This window comes from Camelus bactrianus, chromosome 23 (assembly GCF_048773025.1).
Source record: "Camelus bactrianus isolate YW-2024 breed Bactrian camel chromosome 23, ASM4877302v1, whole genome shotgun sequence".
NCBI classification, from domain to species: domain Eukaryota; kingdom Metazoa; phylum Chordata; class Mammalia; order Artiodactyla; family Camelidae; genus Camelus; species Camelus bactrianus.
In genome coordinates, this window is record NC_133561.1 from 32163142 (window position 1) to 32179826 (window position 16685).

The following is a 16685-nucleotide window of genomic DNA, read 5'->3' on the forward strand; positions in this document are numbered from 1 at the left end:
GCCACTTCACCTGTCTGGGGTTCTCTATCTGGCTCCTCTGTGCTTCAGCCCCGGTTGCCCCCTGGTTCAGTATCGCAGAGGGACCCCCGCCCTGGGACATCCTAGGGCACAGGCCAGAGGCATGAGGAACGGGCCATGCGTGGCTCCTGTCTGCCTTGTGGGGTTGTTCTTATTAGGGCTGAGTTTGAGATCTGCATTGACTCCCCCAGTTGTGGAATGGTTTAAATTCCAGCCAGGCAGACAAAGGTTACCCAAAGACTAGAAGGCTAGAGAAGGTGGAAGCTGGGGGAAGCTGTGACCTTTCAGCCATGACCTCCATCTCTCTGGAGTGGGTGTGCAGAGGCTCTGCCTTCTGGAGCAGGAGGAAGGATGAGACCAGCTCAGGATGTCCTGCCAGCTCTGCGGTGTGCTGAGGCAGCCCTGCCCCGCAGGTCCTGCACTGGCACTGGGACAAGGGACAGCGGGGGCAGCTCGGGGCCACTCGGCCAGCCCTCTGGGAACACTTCTCCTGGGTCCCTGTACTGAGGCACCCACAGCTGTCTTTCAGGGCAGCTGTCTCCCCAGGCCCGGGGACAAGGAGTGCTCTCACGCCCACGTCTGCATCCTGTGTCAGGAAAGCCAGGGTGTCACCCAGCCAGGGCCTCCCTGCCCCTCAGCAGTCCTGGTGTTGCTTTTAGTAGTTTAAAAAGTAAGGACAACATTTTTGAGGGTTGTAGTTGCTCCCGAAGGAGCCCGGCTTCCTGCCGCGGGGAGCCAGCCCTCAAAGATAGTTTTACCCATTGATCAGTGAGAACGTATTTATCGAGCAGCCTGGCCACTCGGTGCCTGGCGGGCCCCGCAGCCCAGCCGCAGCACTCCTCCGGCTCCGATTAGTTATGAGGGATAAACAAGGCCGTAAATGTGGAGCGGTTCCAATAGTGAACACAGTAAGTGTTCCTGTGATTATCTTAGCTCCCAGCATGACCCGGACCTGGCCACGGGGCCGGTTTCTCCCACCTCTTTCTTTCTGCAGCTCGCTCTCTGGGATGCCCGCCCTCGGTCTCTCAGGGGCTGCTGTGTCCACGCAGCTGCCTCCCTGCCCATCCCCACCTCTGCCTCGTGCCATCCTTCTCAGGGACTGCCTCTGAGAGGAGGGCAGTTTTGTGGGCTTGGTTTTTCTTGTGTCCAGGACTAGACTGGGGTTCCTGGATTGCATAGGGACAGCATCTCATCTCAGTCCCCAGCTCTGTGGATGCACAGGATGTCCATGGGATGAATGGCCAGTACTTGCCCGTGCCTGCATGGGGGAGGGGGCCTGCTGGGCGCTGGGGGTATTTGACAGAGGCATTCTGGAGACGGTGGCATTTGAGTTCAGCCTTAAAGCGGTGTCCACCTGCCTTTCCCAAGAGATTTGGATTCAAGAGGCTTCTGGGGTGGAATCTGGGAATCGGTTTTTTTGAGAAGTTCCTTGGGTTATCAGATCATCAGTTTGGCTGAGATCTGTGACCTTAAAGGTTGGCTTGGTCTGGTGGCTGGAGAGGAGCGGGGCATCTCGGTGGAGACGGTTGCGGGCGGGGGTGATAGCCAAAAGCAGAGATGCCAAAGGCCTTTTGGGGAAATATTGAGAAAATTTATACACTGAGCAGTAGAATAAGATGTTTGAAAGATGAATGGGGATGCATTGCGGTGGGCCTTGGATGCTGGGACAAGGAGCTAGACCTTTATCTAACAGGCAGGGGAGGGGCCAACCACTGGAAATTTCTGAGCAAGAAAGTAACATGATGAAAACAGGCACTAAAGCGTACTCTACAGAGGGGAAATGGTTGTATTTTTTAAGCACAGAGCCCTAAACTTCCTTTTATCACTCATTCCAAGTGCTTCTTGGTGTCTAACCTAAATCTTTCATGCTGTAATCAAAGTCTGATTTGTCTCATGGGAGTTGGAAAACACCTGGACAGAAAGGAAAGTCATTCTCCCATTTCGGTCAGAGAGAACCCACATATCTTGGTGGAACAGTTGTGTGTGCCCGAGTTCCGGGCCAAGTCGGCAGGGCCCTGGGGCACCCGCGGGCGCTTGGCTTGCACTGATACAGGTGCCCACCTCCAGGGTGTGGGTTTGGGGGGGGGTCATCGAAACCCCCATGGGATTAGAAGCCCTGGATTTGTCTTTTGGTGCTGCTTCCCCTCCCCACCCCGAGTCCTGGCATATACACTGTCCCTTGGAAAAGCTTGGTATCAAGACAGGCCTCTCTACTCTCCTGTTCCAAAGAGATGAAGCTGATAAAGGCCTCTGAGCTGGAGATAAGGGCGTAGAAAAAGAACAAGGCATGATTCAGAGAGGGGCCCAGGAGAAGAGGCTGGCGGGGGGGCTCTCACTGTTTTCACCCCAGCTTGTTGGGGTGCCCAGTGCCACCTGAGAGGAGGATCTTCCAGGAGCCAGGAGGGCAGTGGTGTCCGGTCCCTTCTAGTCTCCAGCTCAGACCAAGCCCAGGCTCGGGGGAGTGGGCACGAGTTTGAGTCTGTCTTGTCCCTCCAAGGGTCCTCCTCTGCTCTTGTCCTTGGTCCCCTTCCTCCATCTGTCCTGTCCAAAAGTATCTGATGGCATCCCAGAGACTCCAGTCTCTAAAAGAGAAAGCTCTTCTTGAGCAGAGTATCCCCCACTCCCACCCCCAGGCTCTAGGGCAAGTGGAACGTTCCATTTAAAGGGTGAGACAGGAACAGGTGAGTGTATGTACAGTGCAGAAGAGCGGACTCAGAGACACAGGTGGGGGAGTGCCGCTGAGCCACTCACGCCGCCCACCTCCCCCTCAGCCACCTTCCCGCCACACTGCCTGAGGGCCCTTTGCTTCCTGAGCCCTGACCCCAAAAATGTCAGCATGGCAGAATATGGCTCTGGGACACCTAAAGAGGCCAGGTAGGCAGACATCCTCCCAGAAGACCCTGTGCCTCCCATCTGGGGACATTGTGTCCCACAGTTCTGGGGGCACCACTCACACTGTGCTTCATGTGAATGGCACCCGCCGGGGGTGTGCCAAGGCCAGGCAGTCAGTGCCAGCAGATAAGGAGGAGGGCAAAATTGGACACTTTTCTGTGTTCTGGGCAAACAATAGGGCCCTTCCAGGAAGCTCGGGGGAGGGAGCTGCCTGTAAGAGGATCCCCGGGTGGACGCTTAAACAGGTTTCCGCGCTTGCCGCTGATTGCTTAATTAGACACCTACATAGTGCTCTCTGCTAATGGCCGTGTCTCCCAGGGAGATGACAGATAAAAGGGTGGGTGGCTTCAGAGGCCAGGTGACAGTCTCGAGGATAGCCAGCTGAGGATGGGGGCCAAGGAGGTAGAGCATCCTGGCAGTTCCTTGGGCCAGGACAGACTAGAAAATATCAAAGAGAGTGGGTGTTTTCTCTTCAGGGACCGAGAAGAGGACTCAGGGCCTGTTTCTGTCTCCAATATTAACATCCTGTGTGGACTCCAGACTCCTTCCTGGCTGTGGTTCGCCCTCCTGAGAAATGGGGAGGGTCTTCTCCAGTGTCCTCAGGTAGTCACTGAGGCCAGATGAGCCCAGGCATGTGTGTGTTTTTGGAGGTAGGTGCTCTGAGCTGGAGAGCCACCAGGTGTTTTTTCCAGGCATCCTCAGGCTGGAAGGAGAGCCAGGTGGGGAGCTCAGATGACTGCATGGAGAAGGGCATCACTGAGCCTTGTGAACTCCAGCCAGACAATCAGAACCATTCTGGGGTTGGAGTTGAGTTTCGATTATGGGCTAAGAGCCTCGCTGCAAATGTTTCAGAGCTGCTCAGAGGGTGTGCTGGAGGCAAGCTGTTCCTGGTGCTTTTCTTTTCTCTGATGACTGGGGGACTGGCTGGACCTAAGTGTTTGTGATCTTTCTTCAATGTCCCCAGTCCTCTCCAGCTCATCTTCCTAGAACTGTGGTTGTTGGGATGTAGGGCAAAGAGGCCCCAGCCCTCTTCTGGATGAGTCAGCCAGATATTTACGAAAAGCCAGGCTGCAGAGGAAAGGTGCCAGGATCCAGGTAAATGTTGTGTTTGTGCTGCCCAAACAATGCCATGCTTCATGGGCTCCCGAATGCCACAGCCCTGTTGGGAGTCCTGAGGCAGGTCCCTGCGAAGGCTGGCTGTAGGGAAGCCAGCCTACAGGCACTGAACCATACCCAACAGAGGGGAAATTGGCTGTATACTTAAAGCACAAAGACAGAGTCCTAAACTTCCTCTTATCACTCATCCCAAGTGCTTCTTGGTGTCTAACTCAAATCTTTCTCGCTGTAATCAAAGTCCAGTTTGCCTCACAGGAGTGCCTACACGGTGGCTGTGCACCGTGTGTGAGCCAGGGAGATGTCACTCTGCCTCTGGGTGTCTCTGGGACACTGGCATCCTGGCTTTGGGTTCCTCCATCCCAGGACGGCCTTCAGGAGGATGGAATTGGACGAGAGGCTGCAGGACTGCTGTATGCTTCTGCTGGTGATGATGGAAATCTTACCCATTTCAGACACAGAGTGAGGTTGGCAAAGAGGATCTACTGTCATGGAAACCCTGGACTGTAGAGAAAAGACTGAATTTTGAAGCCAAGCAGACCTAGCTTTGAATTTTGACTTTACCACTTACTAGCTGTGTGTCTTGGGGCAAGTTAGCTGATTCCTATAACCATGAAACCCTTGTGGCCTAAAATGGGATTTTAGGACCCACATAACCATGGGTGATTGTGTCATTTTCTTTCATAAAGAAATAAAAGAATCCCTTTTACAGCATAATCTGTATGCTTTTGCATTGGGAAGCAGGAACAATATTCAATTTCATTCAATAAACATTTTCGAGCAAAGGTATTTCCAGTTCCACAGTTCCAAAGAGTCAATGATTTTGTGTCATTCAAAACCCTTTGAACATGTTGGAAGGAAGAAATATTTGAAAACCCTGTTATATTTGGCAGTTATCGGTAGTTTTCTGTTTGCCTTCTTCTTTTTTTAAAAATGATTTCTGGGGGCGGGTAATTAGGTCTGTTTATTTTTTAGTGGAGGTACTGGGGATTGAACCCAGGACCTTGATGCATGGCACTCTACCACCGATCTATACCCCCTTTTTTTTTTTTAACCTACTCAGGAAGTCTTTAACTGTTTAGTTCAGAACTGTTTAGTGGGTGGAAGCAGAAAGCATGCTGATAGCATTTGTCAGTAGAAGAGGCCACCTTCAAAGGTAGTGAGCACCTCATCTCTGCAGGAGTTCAGGTGGCGTGTGTGTCTTCCCCAGGTGCGGAGAGAGCTTTTCCTGCATTGGGGAGGCGGGGGTGGGGGGCCGGCGAGTTGGGGGGTGAGGGGAGGGCAGACAGCTTAGTGCTGAGATAGCTCCTCTACGTGGGAAGCGCTGATTCTTAGATCACCAAAATTCCCCAGCTGAGCATGGTTTCCCTAGCCCACTAGGCGAATGCAGGAGAGATTGCAATTGGGGCAAAATTCCCCTGGGGCTCCCTGGCTGCCTTCTCCAAAGCACAGCTCCTTTCACTTGGACCAAGCCTTGACTCTAACATCTTTCCCCTCCCTAAATGTTGTTTACTACCATCAAAGGCTTTGCGCTTGTGTGCATGCTTGCCCTGCTGCATGTCTGAGAACCAGCTTCTGTTCTGGGTGGGTCTTTTCCCTGTGTTCCAAACCAACTCTTGTGGGATGGGAGATGGACAATCAGGCAACCATTTATGGTTCCTTCCTACTAGGTGCGAGGTGCTGCTGTAGGAGCTATGGGGAGAGGCAAGGGATTGTAATGAACAGTCCTAGTCCTTGAAAAGCTTCAGCCTTTCTCTTGGAAATAAGTTTTACACAAGTAAAAAGCCAGTTAAGGTTACAGGGCTGTCTGTAATGACAGCAGGAGTGCGTGGAAGAGTGATAAATTACTAGCAGTCGATATTCTGGAAAAGGCACAGCTGCAGAAACAATAAAAAGGTCGTGGTTTCCAGGGGTTTGGGGAGAAGGAGGGAGGGAGGGATGAATAGATGGAGCACAAAGGACTTTTAGGGCAATGAAGTTATTCTGTGTGATACCATAGTGGTGGCTACACGTCATTATGCATTTGTCAAAGCTCACAGAATGTCCAACATCAAGAGTGAACCCTAGTGTAAACTACGGACTTTGGTTGATGATAATGTGCCCACGCTGGTTCATTGATTGTACCAAATACGCCACACTGATGAGGGATGCTGAGGGTGGGGGAGCATATACGTGTCGATGGAGAGGGCTGTGTGCGAACTCGGATATATTTTTTGCTCAATTCTGTGGTGAACCTGAAACCGCTCTAAGAAATAAAGTCTATTAATCAAAAATAAATCAATGAATAAATAAATAAATAACTAGTAGTCAGCTGAGGCGCTTGGTGAACTGGGCCAGTGGATTTTGGACACTGATTACTGGGGTGGGAGAGAGTCAAAGCTTGTAGTAATAAACCTGTTTGACTGGGACAGTTAATGTTGACATTGACAGAAGTAAGAGAACTTGGATGGGGAACCCATTAGTAATTGACTGGTTTTTTTTTTTTTCAGTGGAGGTCCAAGGGATTGAACCCAGGACCTCGTGCATGCTAGGCATCCACTCTGCCACTGAGTTGTCCCCTCCCTCCCCCATAGTTGACTGTTTTTAATATGCATAGGTTACAATATTCAAGCGGTACAGAATATTGCACCATTCAGTGAAATATATCTCTCTTGCCCCCTCTCAGATTTAGCCCCAGCTCCCTCCTTGGAGGTCATCACTGTTACCAGTATCTAGTGTGTCCTGAAATTCTCTAAGCCACTCAAAGCTGTGACCCGAGGGCCAAATCTGGTCCCCCCACCTAATTTTGTATGACTGCCAGCCAACAATGCTGTTTATATTTTAAATGGTTGAAAAAAAAAACCAAAAGGAAGAATAGTGGTTTGTGATACATGAAAGTTTTATGAAATCTCAGTTTTCGTGGCCACAAGTATAGTTTTCTTGAAACACAGCCCTGCTCATTCATTTATGCAAGTTTGTTTATGTGTTGTCCGTGCCTGCTTTTATACTACAGAGGCAGAACTGAGAATTTGCAAGAGATTATGTGACACATGAAGCTGAAAAGATTTATTCCCTAACTTTTTTTCCCCCTCTTTGGGCCTTATTCTATTTTATTTTATTTTATTGAGTTATAGTCAGTTTACAATGTTGTGTCAATTTCTGGTGTAGAGCACATTTTTTTAGTCGTACCTGAATATACATATATTCATTTTCATATTCTTTTTCACCATGAGCTAATACAAGATCTTGACTATATTTTCCTGTGCTACACAGTATAAACTTGTTTATCTATTCTGTATGTACCTGTCAGTATCTACAAATCTTGAACTCCCAGTCTGTCCCTTCCCACCCCTCTCCCCCTGGCCACCACAAGTTTGTGTTCTATGTCTGACCTAAGAGTCTCACTCTCTAACTCTTGACGTAAAAAATTGCTGACCTCTGCTCTAGGCAAATATAATCATACAGATAGTTAAAAAACATTTCTTAACCCGAATGGCAGCATGCTAAGTTACTCCCTCTGTCCCTCTGTATCTTCATTTACTATATCTTGGAGACGGTTCCATATCAATACTATAATATAGTCAGTGGGTGGTGAATCTTAATTTGATGTTAGATATGTGAGTTTAAGGCAAAGAACAGTTACCCTTGGGGAAATGCTCAATGGGCGGTTGGGTTAGTGGGACTGAAGTTTGGAGCCTGGAAGTAGAGATGTGAGAGAGATCTTCAGGGGGGTCTTCCACGCGAATCTATGACCTTGGCCTGTAGATCAAAGATTTCCTTTTACAGAAGTGAAGCCTTGCATTCTGAGCACTGTTCAAAGTAAACTCTGAATGTTCATAGCTGGATTGACATAAAGACAATGAACTAGAAACATTAAACCAACACCTGGAGGAACAGTAGGCATTAAAGGCAATTTAGAGTTAACCTTGAGTTAGAAGTAAGCTAATAAAAGCTAGCGTGCGGTCATGGACTGAGGAGTGCTCAGTGGGTCTTAACGGCATGGCATGCCTACTGTGTGCCAGCTGCTTTATACCTGTTAACTCAAGTAATAGTTACTCTCTCAGGGAGAATATTTTGCCTCATTTTACAAGTAAGGAAACTGAGGCTTAGAGAGGTTAAGTGATTTTCCTCACAGTCAGTGGTTCAAGTGAACTTCCAGTTGTATTAAAGTATGATTTCATCTGACTTTTAAAGCCTTCTCTCTGCTCTACTACCCAAGATGCCAAATCTGGCTGGGAGACACTGCCTAGCTTTGACAAGCCATTTCATCTGCAAAATGAGGCAGTTGTCACCAGATTTCCCTTCCTGCTCTCACCTGGCCTGATCCTATTACAGGTGAAACATAAGGGAAGGCGTGGCTCTGTAAGAGCCAGATGCAGGAACTTGGGAGAGGAGAGGAAGGTGAGTTTAGCAATTAGTATATTGCTCAGCCAGACCAGTTATCTGGAAGCTGATCCTTAGGAGAATATTATTCCTTGATAGGGAGGAAGAGTCTAGAAATCTTTGCTCCTAAACTGGGAATTTACCCATCACCCTCACTGCCATGACCCTGAGTGCCGCTTAAGCACCCGGACTTGAACTGCTGGGGGTGGTTGGGGCTGGGAGAGACGGTGGACAGCGCCTGACAGGTCTCCCTGAGCCTGCTCAGCTCCGGCCCCGCTCTTCTCTCTGCTGGATATTTCTGGAGGAGCTGCAGCTAGAGGGCTGTCTGATGTTACCAAGTTGCAGCCTGGGTGGGGAGGGAGGAGAACGCGCGGGCGGGTGAGCCATCAGACCCGAGGAGCTGGGGGTGTGAGTGTATTTATATAGGGCTCAGCCAACCTGCAGTCTCAGATTTCAGGCTCCGTTTTATCGGGAGAATTTCCCCTGGTTTTCAGTCAAGGCTGGAGCCGGGAGAGAGCTGACACCAGAGCCTTCCTGGAAGGCTGGGGGAAATTCTGGGTTCCTGGGCCCTCAGCCTGTCTTATTCCTTCTCATGGGGTCTGCATCAGCCACCCTTGGTAACTGTCTCGGTCTGGAGTATTGTTAGAATTTCTTCCCCATCAGCAGTCTGCGTCTTCCAGCTGGGTCCTGACTTTCAGCATGGAAGGTAATATCTGGGGTCCCAGGGACCTGTGGTAGGAAGGGCTGTGGCTACCCAAAGTTTTAGTGGAGAAGATGGGGGGGGATGCACATGTTGGACAAAGAGGAGTAATTCACTGTGAGAGGGAGGGGGGAGAGAGAGGAGAGAGGTGAGAGGGAGAGGGGGAGGGAGGGAGAGAGAGTGTGTGTACGTCCGTGTGCTGAGGGCACTTCTATTGTATTTGGAAAGCAAATCTCCTTTTACTTTCTCTTTATTTATCCTCTCTTTCTCTCCTAACAAATAAGAATGTCCCATGAATGTTCATCTTCCTTGAGGGTGTCTCATCAAAAAGTCAGAGAAGATTTCTGACTTCTCGAATGTGAATATTTCCTCTCTTGGAGGTAGGGGGCTGCAGAGGGAACTTAAGGACATGGAGATATGTGTCCAGAGGACTAACGTCCCTAGAGCCAGCCCTGGCCTTTGCAGGCACTTGGAAACACTCCTGATAAAGCTCACTGTAAGTCTGTGTGGCGGGAAGCTGCAACCAGCGTGGATTTCAGCACCGTCTCCACGTGGAATTGACTTGAACCAACTGAACGAGATCAAAGCTATGAGAGACAAGTGGCAGAAGCACTTTCCTCTCACAGCCTCAGAACTGGGCAGGACAGAGGCCAATGCCTGGGGTGGGGGCTTGGCACTCTTCCTGAAAACACAAATTCGGAAGGGGAGGTGATTGGTGAGTCAGGCTAGCTAAATGCAGCTCTGTCTTCCCAGGGTTTGTGTGGTGTTTCTCAGTGGCCAGGAGCAAAGATCAGAGACCTACCTGGTACAGGGGCTGGTGGGCGGGCAGCCTGTCCTGGCTGCCAAGACCTGTTTGTTCAGTCATGCCCAGTGAGCAGCGCTTGCTCTGGGGCAAGGTCCGGCGGGAATGGTGGGTGGGCCAGGCCAAATGTGACTGGCAAGAGGCTGGACGTGGCTTTAGTTTTTGTTGCTGTCTATTTGTTTTTGTTTGTTTTTTTTTTGTGGGGGGGAAGGAGGCAATTAGGTTTATCGATTTATTTATTTAAAAATTATTTTTAATGAAGGTACTGGGGATTGAACCCAGGACCTTGTGCATGCTAAGCAGGCTGTCTAGCATTGAGCTATACCCTCCCCGCTAGAGGTGGCTTTTGGTTTTCTTATTTGTTTTTTTGTTTTTTGGGGTTTTGGGGGGGCAATTAGGTTTATTTATTTATTTATTTAAAAATTATTTTTAATGAAGGTACTGGGGTTTGAACCCAGGACCTCATGCATGCTAAGCAGGCTGTCTACCACTGATCTATACCCTCCCTGCTAGAGGTGGCTTTTGAAAAGCAGATTGGGGGTAGTGAGATGAGCATTGGAAAAGGAGATGGAGTCAGCTGGAGGCAGAGCATGGAGTGGACAGAAAGGACCAAGGAGAGGGAACCATCGAGTCTTAGGCTGTGGTACATTCCAAGGCCGCTGCCAGCCAGGGACCTTGGCTCTCAACATAGATGTAACCCAAAGTCAGTGAGAGAAGCAGGGTTTGCCTACTGATTTCTGAATATAATGAGATAGAGGGGTGGGAAGTGACGTGGGCTGGACCAAGTACAGTAAAACCGTGTTTTCAGCCCAGGAAATTAGATGGCAGTGTTGAATCTGGGAGGCAATAACACTATTGCTGTTTAGTAGGCAATATAATTAATAGTTTGTATAGTCTGGTTATTTTTGAAACTATGGGCATTTTAAAAAGTTATTTTTTTACTTATGTCACCAGCTACTTCCAAGTAGAATTCCAGTGTCTTCGTATGTTTGGTACTTGGAGTGATGCATCATTTTGGCCAACAGATAATAATAACCCTTCCTCTTATTCAGTCGTGTGGTACTTTCCAGCTTGGAGTGTGCTTTCAGAGACACGCATTCTGGCTCAGTTCAGTAGACGTTTACCTACTCCTGTCATCCCCTAGGTACTGGGTTAGAGACCGGGTAGATAGACGCGGAAAAGACCTGGTTCTGTCCTCAAGGATCACACAGTCTAACTGTGGTCCTATAAGGAAGACAGAGGGAATATTGTTCCTACAGTAGAGATGAGGAAACTGGAGCTGAAAGATGCTGAAGGATGCGATGCATGGTCAGTCAGCAGGACAAGGATTAGGATCAAGAGTCAGCTCCTAATCCAGCACTTTTTTTTTTTACCTGTTGTCCCTGTACACCACAGAGCTGCGTCTACTTCCCTCTACCTCTTCTCTCTTGTACTGTCTCTGATGCAGGAAAAACAGGTGTGGGGCATGAGAAGGGCCATGTCCCAGGTCTCGGTGGAGCCCCTGGGATGTGCCCCGCCAGTATGGGTCCTTGGCTTCACGCAGGAAAGAATTCAACAGCGAGCCACAGTTGAGTAAAGGTAGATTTATTTCGAGAGATACATACTCCATAGAGTGCAGGCTGTTTCACAAGGCAAGAGAAAGGCCACAAGGTGTGGAAGGTGGGTGCTCAGGTTAAAGTAAAAGCAGGTACACACTCCACAGACAGAGTGCGGGCCATCTCCGAAGAGGAGGCCATGAGGCGTGGTGTTGCCAGTTTTTATGGGCTTGGTAGCTTCCCACGCCTACAAGCAGGAGGACTATTCCAACTACCCTGGGGAGGGGGCTGGGATTCCCAGAAATTGGGCCACCACCCCACTCTTTGACCTTTTGTGGTCAGCCTTGGGACTGTCATGGCGCCTGTGGGCATGTTATTTATCACGCTGTTACAATGAGCATATAATGAAGCTCAAGGTCTACTAGAAGTCAAACCTCCTGCCATCTTAATCCTTAAATCCTACTGGGAGTTGAATCGTCCACCATTTTGGTGTTAATTGCTGTTGCTCCTTGAATGGCTGTGCCCTGCCCCCTTCCCTCCTGTCTCATCTCCATCAGGGGCATGAGCAAGAAGCAATAATCTGTGGAAGGCAGCGTGGAAGACTGCTCCCTGGAATGGAGTCAGTCCTCTATGCCATCCCACTTGTGCAACTGAAATGGCATCAGTGAGTTCGCATGTACTTTACTTTTCTGATCTGGTACTCTGCTCTCTGCCACTCACCAGAGGCCGCCTTTATCTCTTGACTTGGGGCAGGTTGTCTTCCTCCCTCTTCTCCCTAGGTAATCTGAACAGGCAAGGGGAGCATAACATTCAGGGGCTCATGGAAAACTAGGAGGCTCCACACGGAGGTAGACGCTCACTGAACGCTGGATTTACAAAATAGTCAACATTTGTTTAGTTCTTCGAGTTGACAGCGCGTTCACTTGAGCAAAGTCCAGTATGCTTGTTGATTTCCTCCTCCATCCACGTTCGTCCAGCTCAGGTTTCCTGGGAAAGTCCAAACTGCCAAAGCTTAGGATTGTTCTCTTCACTTTTAGGCTTAAGCTAAAAGGGACATAGAGAGGTCATCTGTCCCGGTGATTATCAAATTTTTGTCTGTGACAGAGCTTTCGTTAGTCTGAGGTGAAATAAGAAAAACGGGAAGCACACTGAATTTTTTTCCGGAAAGCAAAATATATTCAGTTTAAAGGATTTCTTTTGGGGGCAGGAGATGTACTCAGATATTTATTCTGAGGTTATGGCTTGCTTATTCTTTTCCTGAGCTGATGGTGAGAGTAGATGGTAGTTGGGCTTTAAAAAATTCCTTATTTGGCAAAATAAAAAGTTGGCAATCTTATAGTGGTTCCTTAAATTTCATTTTTTGAAATTTAACCGGTCCATGAAATCAAAGAATCTTGCCTCTGGGCAAGATCTTCTTCAAACAAATGAGAACCTGTCTCCCTGATAAGGGCTCTTTGGGGTAAGTTTCCCAAAACTTGGATGCTGATCTTATCACCACTGTTCGTTCCCTGTGGGTCCTTGGACCATGAGGAACTCCCTTGAAGTCTTGGTTTCCTCCTTTTAATATTGTGGGAGGTTCCTACCTCCAGGACAAGGTCTCTGGGAGAGGCATGTGTTCTAACTTCCTCTTTCCCTTTGTCAGAGAGTCCAAGACCCTCCCTTCTCTGACGGGTTCTGGGATCAGGCCTTGCTGGGTCCTATTCCTATAGTCATCTCTTGGAAATGATGGAAGTCATCTCTGATGCTTTAGGAAAAGAGGATTTCTAGATTGGATGATGGGAGCAGCATGAGGTATATTTTACAACTTGAGGCCTTGGTGTCCAGTGTTAATCATTTGGAAACACCTTTTTAACTATATGGTCAAGGGTATTTAAAAAAAATCTTGCTATCACTTTTTGAAATGGTGGATCTTCTTGGGCACTCAAGACTATCAGCTGGAACTTTTCTAAATCTGGAGGCTCCTGGAGGCATCAGAGTGTCTGAGTCTTCTACCTTCTGGAGGCCTAGAATAGCAGCAAATATGTGGGAATCCCCAGGCAGCCCCAGCTGCCAGACGGGGACACGTGGTTGGGTGTGCACATGTGTGCAGACTTGTCGGCGAGAAAGCGTTTAGGAGAAGATCAGTTTGAAATCACCCTGGAAATCGGAGCTAGATGCTCTTTTAGAGATTTGTTCTAGGACCCATTTTTTTCTGAAAGCACAGGACTTCTTCATAAGAGAGACTTTTCTGATTTTTCTCCCCCATTTTTATATTCTGAAACAAGAGCTCTCCTACCCTCGGAAAGCAGTGGAGGTCCGACTGAGGGTGTTAAGTCTGGGAAGTGGGTAGCAGGTTCTCATCTCAAGCTTTCCTGGGGCAGAGAGAGAAGTAGGACCAAATGCTAAAGGAAACAGGGAGCATTCGGCTCTGAGCAGGAAGACCAAGCCTGGGTGCAGGAAATTGTCCCTGTAGAAGGTTCTGGGTGGTGGTGGGTCAGTAGAGCAGCATGGCTCCTCAGAACGGTGCTCTGGAAAGGCCTGAACTTGTGACTGGTGGCAGACACCACAGATCTCAGCAGAGGGGAAAAGACAAAATGAAAAAGGACCCAAGAAGTGCAGGTTAAAGACCCCTGCCACCTAAGGAGCTCGTGCACAGGCCACCGCTCCGCAGTTCCTTGATGGCTCCACGTAGCTTCGGGGCAGGTGAATGATGGTGGCAAGACAGTGGTGCTCTTGGCCCATCTCTGGTCACCAGCAATGATGGCTTTCCCCAAGGGGGCTTTAATGAGCATTTTGTCCTGACTTTGGGTAGTTTGGGACTCAGAGTCAAGGAGCATAGCCAAGTTCTTGGAGATTAAGATCTCTTCTGAAATGTTCAAGCCCAAAGGGCAGAGGATATGAATCATTCAGTGTGCCTTTTTCCGACTGTGAAGGTTAACAAGAATGTGACTGGGACCTCAAGGATGTCCCCACCCTTGTCACGGTGACGTGATGGAAGCAGTTTTTGGACTCCGGGGCCACCTTTGTCTTCAATGGGCTACGTGGTCTTGGGCAGTTCAGGCCCTCTCTGGGCCTCAGATTGCTCATCTGTGACATGAGGGGGCTACATTTGACTGTGACCCTCCTCTTTAACTCAGATCCCTCAGCTCTCCACTTGATAGACAGGCAATCTGTATCACTCCAAGAGGAGAGTCTCCTGCCGCTCTCCGAGCTGCAGGTCTGCTGTCCAGCAGTTGCATGTCCATTGGAAAGCAGCTCCAGGTGGCAGGATGAGACAGCAGATCCAGGGTCAGAACTGAGATGCCCACTTGTGCCTTGGGACAGGTCACGTCCCTCCCAGTGATCAGTAAGTCCCTGGAATGGCGGGGGAGAGCCAAGGGGGCTGAGACTAGCAATTGCTCAATATTGCTCACAGCTATTGGCCAGGGTTGGTTTCCCATTTTTAAAGCCTCCTGGGGCCATGAAACAGCACCAGGAGAAACATGCCAAACCTGTTCCGCTGTGTGTCAAATATTTTTTTCTCACCTGGAACGTCCATCTTCATCGCCTCCCTCGTACTCAGCATCTCTCCCTTCCTCTAGCCCATCTCCCCACACACTTTGGCTCCTCTCTCCCTTGCATTCCCTAAGGCCCCATCGTTTATTCCTCTGGGAATACTCGTAGGGAGCAGAGATGAAGCTGTGGGTGCTGGTAGGGTGGAGAGAGGGCTGCAAGCCCGGTAAGGCACAGAGTTGGAAGCATGTTTGGGATGTTCAGGCATGTCTGTACCTGAAGTCCAGTCAAATAACAACACACTGCCTCTGCCAGCTCTGTTCAGGTGGAAAAGCAGCAGATTCCTATGGGCTGATGGGCTGGTCTTTGGATCCCCTCCCCTGCCCCATGCCAACCCGTGTTTCATGGAACTGGCTTCAGGCTGCAGGTACCCAGGGACCCAGGAGAGATCCACCTAGTGATGAGGCAAATGCCTGAAATGGCTGTCAACATACTTAGTCTAAATAACTCTGGTTGCGCTCCTGAAACCGCTGCCTTCAGGGACTGGAGGAGCAGCACGGATGGCTCCATAGCTCATCCTCTGAAGTGCCTGGCGCCTGTGGATTTCAGAATGGTAACATGATGCACACACTGCGTAGTACATAAAAACCTCCCGCAGGGTCTGGAGCAGCTCCAAAATCAAACATACTAATATTTCTGCCACAAGATTTATCTAAAGAGTCACACAAGTGGGAGAAATAAAGGCTATAAAGAGGCTCATGCCAGTTCAGGTCATGCTTTGCAGCTAACTAGGTTCAAGTCAGGTTGGGCTCTGCCACCAGTCAAGTCAGGGAAAAAAAAACTTTCAATTTTTGGATCTTTCTGGATTTGGGTATGTGTTTAAGGCACTGCAGTTCTGTACTGCCTCGTGTAATCCTATGAGGTGGAATTAGCGCTCCCATTTTACAGATGGGGAAGCTAGAGATCAGCATCAGTGATTTGCCTAATGGCATTCAGCCACTAAGATTCCAGTCACAGAGCTGAGCTGTGATTACGACCCGGGCCTGTCCAGCCCCGCCTCCAGAGCCAGGCCTTTTCCTCCCAGGTATCGCAAGCCTTACCTTTAGAAGTGTCTTTACCTTTAAGAAGACCAGGAGTTGAGGGCGGGGGTGGGGAGCTCTGGTTTTGGCATCTTCCCTGATGAGGGAGGCACTCCCTGCACATCTGATAGGAACCATTTATTGGCTTGTTCTTATTTATACATGGACTTCTGGGATCCCAGTAAGCTAAAGGCTCAGAAGAGAGGAAGCTAACGTTCAGTCAACTTTGTGGCTTGCAAGAAGAATCCAGCTGGCTTCGTGGAGGCTGTGAGCGCCAAGAACAAATGGGGTCAAGTTGGGTTTAGTGAGAGAAGCGTCATCTGCTGTGGAAACAACCCCGTGCAGAACCAGTGGAATGCGCAGTGCTTCCTGCTTTCCCACCCACCGCCTGGCTGAAGAAGGCCTGCCTTGAGGAGGGATGGGTCTTGAGAGAAGGATCCTGAACCCCAGATGAGGGTGAGAGTGGTGTGCAGCTTAAAATAAGGAGAATTCAATTAGGGGGTCTCACTGGTCTTCATCAGTGATGAGGAAAAAAGGGTCAAAGGAAGAGCTAATTCAATCTGCTGAAGATCCACCACGTGCCTTTTTAACACTTCATGGGAAGGATGGACATTGGTCTGCTGTCTGGGCAACGACGTAGATAACCTCCCTCCCCCTGCCTTCTGCGTGCTGTTAGATGGCAACTGCCATTTCTGGATCATCTCTGGGTCGGG

General features: G+C 49.3%; 1 protein-coding gene across 18 annotated transcripts in view; it reads left to right on the forward strand.

The window, feature by feature from the left end:
• PLEKHA6 (pleckstrin homology domain containing A6) overlaps positions 1-16685 on the forward strand; it is a 139606-nt gene that overhangs the window by 54787 nt on the left and 68134 nt on the right. Inside the window, exon 1 of one of the 18 annotated variants that reach the window (XM_045524196.2) lies at positions 8816-9091. The exons of 16 other annotated variants lie outside the window; for them this stretch is intronic. The gene's annotated coding sequence lies outside the window, so the exon portion shown is untranslated. Of the gene's footprint in view, positions 1-8815; positions 9092-16015; position 16685 lie in introns of those variants that run through there. One more of the 18 variants, XM_045524350.2, reaches the window with a different exon arrangement.